Raw genomic sequence first — 9,902 nt, 5'->3', positions numbered from 1 at the left:
ATCAGAGAATAATGGTTGTTCTATTTATATGAGTAATATCTTTTATGGTCATGCACCCTTGAAGAATGGTCTATTTTTGATGAATCTCCATAGTACTGATACACATATTCATAATGTTGAAACCAAAAGATGTAGAGTTGATAATGATAGTGCAACTTATTTGTGGCACTGCCGTTTAGGTCATATCGGTATAAAACGCATGAAGAAACTCCATACTGATGGACTTTTGGAATCACTTGATTATGAATCACTTGGTACTTGCGAACCGTGTCTCATGGGCAAGATGACTAAAACACCGTTCTCTGGTACTATGGAGAGAGCAACATATTTGTTGGAAATCATACATACATATGTATGTGGTCCAACGAATGTTGAAGCTCATGGCGGATATCGTTATTTTCTCACCTTCACAGATGATTTAAGCAGATATGGGTATATCTACTTAATGAAACATAAGTCTGAAACATTTGAAAAGTTCAAAGAATTTTAGAGTGAAGTTGAAAATCATCGTAACAAGAAAATAAAGTTTCTATGATCTGATCATGGAGGAGAATATTTGAGTTACGAGTTTGGTCTACATTTGAAACAATGCGGAATAGTTTGGCAACTCACGCCACCACAGCGTAATGGTGTGTCCGAACGTCGTAATCGTACTTTACTTGATATGGTGCGATCTATGATGTCTCTTACAGATTTACCGCTATCGTTTTGGGGTTATTCTTTAGAGACGGCCGCATTCACGTTAAATAGGGCACCATCAAAATCCGTCGAGACGACGCCTTATGAACTGTGGTTTGGCAAGAAACCAAAGTTGTCGTTTCTAAAAGTTTGGGGCTGTGATGCTTATGTGAAAAAACTTCAACCTGATAAGCTCGAACCCAAATCGGAGAAATGTGTCTTGATAGGATACCCAAAGGAGACTGTTGGGTACACCTTCTACCACAGATCCGAAGGCAAGACATTTGTCGCTAAGAATGGATCCTTTCTAGAGAAGGAGTTTCTCTCGAAAGAAGTGAGTGGGAGGAAAGTAGAACTTGATGAGGTATCTGTACCTGCTCCCTTATGTGAAAGTAGTACATCGCAGAAACCAGTTTCTGTGACACCTACACCAATTAGTGAGGAAGCTAATGATAATGATCATGAAACTTCAGAACAAGTTACTACCGAACCTCGTAGATCAAGCAGAGTAAGATCCGCACCAGAGTGGTACGGTAATCCTGTTCTCGAAGTCATGCTACTAGATCATGATGAACCTACGAACTATGAAGAAGCGATGGTGAGCCCAGATTCTGCAAAATGGCTTGAAGCCATGAAATCTGAGATGGGATCCATGTATGAGAACAAAGTATGGACTTTGGTTGACTTGCCCAATGATCGGCAAGCAATTGAGAATAAATAGATAATCAAGAAAAAGACTGACGCTGACGGTAATGTTACTATCTACAAAGCTCGACTTGTCGCAAAAGGTTTTCGACAAGTTCAAGGGATTGACTACGATGAGACCTTCTCACCCGTAGTGATGCTTAAGTCTGTCCGAATCATGTTAGCAATTGCCGCATTTTATGATTATGAAATTTGGCAGATGGATGTCAAAACTGCATTCCTGAATGGATTTCTGGAAGAAGAGTTGTATATGATGCAGCCGGAAGGTTTTGTCGATCCAAAGGGAGCTAAAAAAGTGTGCAAGCTCCAGCGATCCATTTATGGACTGGTGCAAGCCTCTCGGAGTTGGAATAAACGCTTTGATAGTGTGATCAAAGCATTTGGTTTTGTACAGACTTTTGGAGAAGCCTGTATTTACAAGTGAGTGGGAGCTCTGTAGCATTTCTGATAAGTATATGTGAATGACATATTGTTGATCGGAGATAATGTAGAATTATTCTGCAAAGCATAAAGGAAGTTTTGAAAGGAGTTTTTCAAAGAAAGACCTCGATGAAGCTGCTTACATATTGAGCATCAAGATCTATAGAGATAGATCAAGATGCTTGATAAGTTTTTTCAATGAGTACATACCTTGACAAGATTTTGAAGTAGTTCAAAATGGAACAGTCAAAGAAGGAGTTCTTGCCTGTGTTACAAGGTGTGAAGTTCAGTAAGACTCAAAACCCGACCACGGCAGAAGATAGAGAGAGAATGGAAGTCATTCCCTATGCCTCAGCCATAGGTTCTATAAAGTATGCCATGCTGTGTACCAGACCTATTGTATACCCTGCCCTGAGTTTGGTAAGGGAGTACAATAGTGATGTAGGAGTAGATCACTCGACATTGGTCAAAATTATCCTTGGTGGAATAAGGATATGTTTCTCGATTATGGAGGTGACAAAAGGTTCGTCGTAAAGGGTTACGTCGATGCAAGTTTTAACACTGGTCCAGATGACTCAAAGTCTCAATCTGGATACATATTGAAAGTGGGATCAATTAGCTAGAGTAGCTCCGTGCAGAGCATTGTTGACATAGAAATTTGCAATATACATACGGATCTGAATGTTGCAGACTCGTTGACTAAACTTCTCTCACAAGCAAAACATGATCACACCTTAGTACTCTTTGGGTGTTAATCACATAGAGATGTGAACTAGATTATTGACTCTAGTAAACCCTTTGGGTGTTGGTCACATGACGATGTGAACTATGGGTGTTAATCACATGGTGATGTGAACTATTGATGTTAAGTCACATGGCGATGTGATCTAGATTATTGACTCTAGTGCAAGTGGGAGACTGAAGGAAATATGCCCTAGAGGCAATAATAAAGTTATTATTTATTTCCTTATTTCATGATAAATGTTTATTATTCATGCTAGAATTGTATTAACCGGAAACATAATACATGTTTGAATACATAGACAAACAGAGTGTCACTAGTATGCCTCTACTTGACTAGCTCGTTGATCAAAGATGGTTAAGTTTCCTAACCATAGACATGAGTTGTCATTTGATTAACGGGGTCACATCATTAGAAGAATTATGTGATTGACTTGACCCATTCCGTTAGCTTAGCACTTGATCGTTTAGTTTGTTGCTATTGCTTTCTTCATGACTTATACATGTTCCTATGACTATGAGATTATGCAACTCCCGTTTACCGGAGGAACACTTTGTGTGCCACCAAACATCACAACATAACTGGGTGATTATAAAGGTGCTCTACAGGTGTCTCCGAAGGTACTTGTTGGGTTGGCATATTTAGAGATTAGGATTTGTCACTCCGATTGTCGGAGAGGTATCTCTGGGCCCACTTGGTAATGCACATCACTATAAGCCTTGAAAGCATTGCAACTAACGAGTTAGTTGCGGGATGATGTATTACGGAACGAGTAAAGAGACTTGCCGGTAACGATATTGAACAAGGTATTGAGATACCAACGATCGAATCCCGGGCAAGTAACATACCGATGACAAAGGGAACAACGTATGTTGTTATGCGGTCTGGCCGATAAAGATCTTCGTAAAATATGTGGGAGCCAATATGAGCATCCAGCTTCCGCTATTGGTTATTGACCGGAGATGTGTCTCGGTCATGTCTACATAGTTCTCGAACCCGTAGGGTCCGCACGCTTAAGGTTTCGATGACAGTTTCATTATGAGTTTATATGTTTTGATGTACCGAAGGAGTTTAGAGTCCCGAATGAGATCGGGGACATGACGAGGAGTCTCGAAATGGTCGAGACATAAAGATTAATATATTGGACTACTATATTCGAACACCAGAAGTGTTCCGGGGAAGTTTCAGATAAAACCGGAGTACCGGGGGGTTATCGGAACCCCCCCCCCCCCCCGGGGAGTTAATGGGCCTCATGGGCCTAAAGTGGAGAAGAGGAGAGGCAGCTAGGGCAGGCCGCGCTCCCCCTCTCCCCCTAGTCCGAATTGGACAAGGAGGGAGGGGCGGCGCCCCCCCCCTTTCCTTCCTCTCTTCTCTCCCTTCCTTCCCCCTCTCCTACTTGGACAAGGAAAAGGAGGGAGTCCTACTCCCGGTAGGAGTAGGACTCCTCCCTGGCGCGCCTCATCATGGCCGGCCGCCCCTCCCCCTTGCTCCTTTATATACGGGGGCAAGGGGCACCTCTAGCCAAAACAATTGATCCTTGAGATCTCTTAGTCGTGTGCGGTGCCCCCCTCGAGCATAATCCTCGATAATATTGTAGCGGTGCTTAGGCGAAGCCCTGCGACGGTAGAACATCAAGATCGTCACCACACCGTCATGCTGACGGAACTCTTCCCCGACACTTTGCCGGATCGGAGTCCGGGGATCGTCATCGAGCTGAACGTGTGCTAGAACTCGGAGGTACCATAGTTTCGGTGCTTGATCGGTCAGGCCGTGAAGACGTACGACTACATCAACCGCGTTGTTATAACGCTTCCGCTTTCGGTCTACGAGGGTACGTGGACAACACTCTCCCCTCTCGTTGCTATGCATCACCATGATCTTGCGTGTGCGTAGGAATTTTTTTGAAATTACTACGTTCCCCAACAGTACACTCCTCGTAAATACAGTACCAGCATCTGTTTTATTTGATACAGGCGCATCACCTTCATTCATGTCAGAAGATTTTGCGTGCTTGCACGACATTAAATGTGAGGACATGAACACTTCGCTATTAGTACACGCTCCCGCGAGCCAATGTCGAACCTCCATGATTTGCAACGACGTCCCCATTGAAATTGAAGGACTGGAATTCCTTGTCTCTCTCATCGTACTGAAGTCATGTAGCATTGATCTCATTCTGGGAATGGATTGGTTGAAAGCGCATACTACTTCTATAGTTTGCGCCACTAAGACCGTCCATCTACTACACCCTTCTGATTAAATAATTACTTACCAGGCTCATCTGGTTCAAAATGCCGAGGCACGGCTTTATGCCTTGAATGCATTGAACGGTGCACCACTCGACGGCATTGAAAACATTCCCGTCATTCGTGAATTCCAAGACGTCTTTCTGGAAGAACTTCCAGGGATTCCCCCTGCTAGGGCTATCGAATTCATCATCGACTTGAAACCAGGCACCACCCCTATAGCCAAACGACCCTACAAGATGCCGCTGCATGAACTCATTGAGCTTAAGGAGGAAATCGACAAATCTCTTTGCAAAGGTTTCATTTGCCCTAGTTGCTCTCCTTGGGGAGCACCTTCTCTCTTTGTTAACAAGAAGGATGGGACAAACCGATTGGTCCAAGATTATCGTCCTATTAACGAAGCCACCATTCAGAACAAATATCCCCTCCCTCGGATCAATGATCTGTATGATCAACTGGCTGGTTCATCAGTGTTCTCCAAACTTGACTTGAGGTTGGGTTACCACCAGATCCGTGTTCGTGAAGAGGATATCCCAAAGACCGCCTTCGTGACTCGATATGGATCATACGAGTACACCGTCATGTCATTCGGCTTAACGAATGCTCCAGCCACCTTCTCTTGCCTGATGAACTATATATTCATGGATTACCTCGACAAGTTCGTCATGGTTTATCTGGATGATATCCTTTTATTTTCCAAGAACAAAGAAGAGCATGCTGAACATCTTCGACTTGTGCTGGAAAAGCTACGAGAGCATCAACTATATGCCAAGTGAAATGTCTCCAACGTATCTATAATTTTTGATTGCTCCATGCTATATTATCTACTGTTTTGGACATTATTGGGATTTATTATCCAATTTTATATTATTTTTGGGACTAACCTATTAACCGGAGGCCCAACCCAGAATTGCTATTTTTTGCCAGTTTTAGGGTTTCGAAGAAAAGGAATATCAAACAGAGTCCAAACGGAATGAAACCTTCGGGAACGTGATTTTTAGGAATATTATGATCCGAGAGACTTGGACCCTACGTCAAGAAAGAAAACTGGAGGGCACGAGGTAGGGGGGTGCGCCCACCCCCACCAGGTGCGCCCTCCATCCTCGTGGGCCCTCAGTTGCTCCACCGACGTACTCTTTCCTCCTATATATACCTATGTACCCCCCAAACGATCAGATACGGAGGCAAAACCCTTATTCCACCGCCGTAACTTTCTGTATCCACGAGATCCCATCTTGGGGCCTGTTCCGGAGCTCCGACGGAGGGGGCATCGATCACGGAGGGCTTCTACATCAACACCATAGCCTCTCCGATGAAGTGTGAGTAGTTTACCTCAGACCTACGGGTCCATAGTTAGTAGCTAGATGGCTTCTTCTCTCCTTTTGGATCTCAAAACAATGTTCTCCCCCCTCTCTTGTGGAGATCTATTCGATGTAATCTTCTTTTTGCGGTGTGTTTGTTTATACCGATGAATTGTAGGTTTATGATCAAGTCTATCTATGAATAATATTTGAATCTTCTCTGAATTCTTTTATGTATGATTGGTTATCTTTGCAAGTCTCTTCGAATTATCAGTTTGGTTTGGCCTACTAGATTGATCTTTCTTGCAATGGGAGAAGTGCTTAGCTTTGGGTTCAATCTTGTGGTGTCCTTTCCCGGTGACAGTAAGGCCAGCAAGGCACGTATTGTATTGTTGCCATCGAGGATAACAAGATGGGGTTTTCTTCATATTGCATGAGTCTATCCCTCTACATCATGTCATCTTGCTTAAGGCGTTACTCTGTTTTTAACTTAATACTCTAGATGCATGCTGGATAGCGGTCGATGAGTGGAGTAATAGTAGTAGATGCAGGCATGAGTCGGTCTACTTGTCTCGGACGTGATGCCCATATACATGATCATACCTAGATATTTTCATAACTATGCTCAATTCTGTCAATTGCTCAACAGTAATTTGTTCACCCACCGTAGAATACTTATGCTCTCGAGAGAAGCCACTAGTGAAACCTATGGCCCCCGGGTCTATCTTTATCATATTAATCTCCTATTACTTAGTTATTTCCTTTGCTATTTACTTTGCCTTTATTTTACTTTGCATCTTTATCATAAAAATACCAAAAGTATTATCGTATCATATCTATCAGATCTCACTCTCGTAAATGTCCCTATAGGGATTGACAACCCCTATTTGCGTTGGTTGCGAGGATTTATTTGTTTTGTGCAGGTGCGAGGGACTCGCGCGTAGCCTCCTACTGGATTGATACCTTGGTTCTCAAAAACTGAGGGAAATACTTACGCTACTTTGCTGCATCATCCCTTCCTCTTCGAGGAAAACCAATGCAGTGCTCAAGAGGTAGCACCAAGTTGTCCAAATGTGAATTCTTGGTACCCGAAGTAACCTGTCTTGGGCAAGTCGTCTCTAAGGATGGTATTGCCGTCAACCCTGAACGAGTCCAGGCTATTCTCGATTGGACTCCTCCGAAGAATGTCAAGCAAGTCCGAAGTTTTCTTGGTCTCGCCAGCTATTGCCATCGATTCGTCGAGAACTTCTCCAAGATTGCCAGGCCTCTGACTAACCTATTGCATAAGGGCGTCAAGTTCCAATGGACAGACAAGTGTCAGGAAAGTTTCCAGGAGCTCAAAGACAAGTTGACTTCTGCCCCAGTGCTTGCTCCACCTGATACTAAGAAGGACTTCGTCATTTACTGCGACGCTTCCCGTCAAGGATTAGGCTGTGTCCTAATGCAAGAGCGCAGAGTGATTGCTTATGCCTCTTGCCAACTGCACCCTCACGAAGAAAACTACCCAGTTCACGACCTCGAGCTTGCTGCTGTCATTCATGCTCTAAAGTAGTGGCGACATTACCTTCTTGGTAATCGTTGTGAGATCTTCACCGACCACCAAAGTCTGAAGTATCTATTTACTTAGCCAGACTTGAACCTCCGTCAGTAGAGATGGATGGAGACTATTGCAGACTTTGACATGGGTATATCCTATACCCCAGGCAAGACTAATGTAATGGCTGATGCCTTGCGCCGCAAGTCTTACTTCAACCACCTCCAGGTTCACAAAGTTCGGTCCTCGCTTGTTGAAGAATTCAGAAAGATGATCCTCCATATAGTTCCTCCGGGTGCACTCGCTCCCCCTGCCCGTGAGTGCCGCAAGATGAACATCCACGTTGCTACCCAGGGTTCTCTCAATACCCTGGTTGCTCAACCAGATCTCGTGAACAGCATCAAAACGATACAGAAGCATGACTCTCAAGCTCACAAGATTAAGCGGAAAGCCCTCGTTCTTCACCATTGCTGATGATGGCACCTTGTACTTCAAGGGCCGCCTAGTGGTGCCATGTTCAGAGGAAAGCCAGGATATGACACAGGAGGTTATCCAAGAAGCTCATGATACGCCTTTGTGTATTCATCCCGGTAGTACAAAGATGTACCAAGACATCCGTCAGAGATTCTGGTGGTCTAATATGAAGCAAGACATTGCTCGTTATGTTGCTGAGTGTGACGTTTGCCGTCGTATCAAAGCTGAACATCAAAGGCCTGCTGGAACTCTGTAGCCTATCTCTATTCCTGAATGGAAATGGGACCATGTTGAAATGGACTTCGTCACTGGATTCTCCAAATCGCAGAAAGGTAATGATGCTAACCTTGTCGTCATTGACCGGCTTTCTAAAGTTGCTCATTTTCTGGCGGTCAAAGAAGCAATCACTGCTAGTCAGCTTGCAACTATCTACATGTCCAGAATTGTTTCACATCATGGTATTCCACTGGTTATCAGTTCAGACCGTGGCAGCTTGTTCACTTCAAGATTCTGGGCAAGTTTCCAAGAAGCTATGGGAACTCATCTGTCGTTCAGTACTACGTTCCATCCTTGGTCGCAAGGACAAGTTGAACGTGTCAACGAAGTTCTCGAAGACATGCTTCGAGCTTGTGTAATTTCCTTCGGCAAGAAATGGGAGGAATCTCTTCCGTATGCCGAGTTCTCTTATAATAATAGCTATCAAGCTAGTCTGAAGATGGCCCCCTTCGAAGTGTTAAATGGACGAAAGTGTCGAACCCCTCTGTACTCATCAGAAACTGGGGAACATCCACTCTTTGGTCCGGATATTATCCAACAGCGAAGAACAATTCCGCATTATTCGCGAGAATCTTAAGACTGCTCAGTCACATTAGAAAAGTCAGTATGACCGTCATCACAAAGACATGGTCTATCAACCTGGCGAAAAGGCATATCTTCGAGTTACACCAATGAAGGGAGCTCACCGCTTCGGGATCAAGGGCAAGCTAGCTCCTCGCTATATTGGCCCATTCACTATTCTCGAAGGGCGTGGAAAAGTGGCATATCAATTGGAGCTTCCGTCAAACCTTTCTCAGGTTCACGATGTGTTCCACGTGTCACAGCTCCGCCGTTGCTTCAAGGATCCAATCCGAGCAGTGGATCATGAAGTGCTCGAATTGCAACAGGACCTCTCCTATAAAGAGCATCTGGTCTGCATTCTCGACCAAGCTGAACACCGCACACGTCAGAAGGCGATCAAGTTCCTCAAGGTCCATTGGTCGCATCACTCTGAAGGTGAAGCCACTTGGGAGCGCGAGGACCGCCTGCGCGATGAATACCCTGCACTGTTTCCTTCTACCTCCTAAATCTCGGGACGAGATTTCTTGTAGTGGAGGAGTTTTGTAACGCCCGGATAATTATGTTACAGTAAACCCGTGCTAATGATGCCATGTCACCTCTGTTACTGTCGCTAATCTTTCCTTAGTTCAAAACCGATTCAAAAATCAATTCAAAATATCGCAAACAATAAATGTATTCAAAAATTGACAAAAATGTTTGGTGGGTGCCAAATTTTGCACTGGTAATTATTATGGAGAAAACTCATTTTTAGAAAATGCCTAAATATTTTAAAATGATTTAAAATAGAAAATAAAATAAATAAAAATAAAAGGTTAAAATAAAACAAAACAAAAAGAGGAAAAAGGCAAAGCCCCCCTCCCCCGCTGGGCCCCTGGCCGAACTGAGCAAGCAGCCCAACCGGGCCACCAGGCCGGCCCACCCCCACTCCTCTCCATAACCCCCCCCCCCTGAGGAAACCCTAACCG

This window comes from Triticum dicoccoides, chromosome 2A (assembly GCF_002162155.2).
Source record: "Triticum dicoccoides isolate Atlit2015 ecotype Zavitan chromosome 2A, WEW_v2.0, whole genome shotgun sequence".
NCBI classification, from domain to species: Eukaryota; Viridiplantae; Streptophyta; class Magnoliopsida; order Poales; family Poaceae; genus Triticum; species Triticum dicoccoides.
This window is presented reverse-complemented; position numbering follows the sequence as displayed.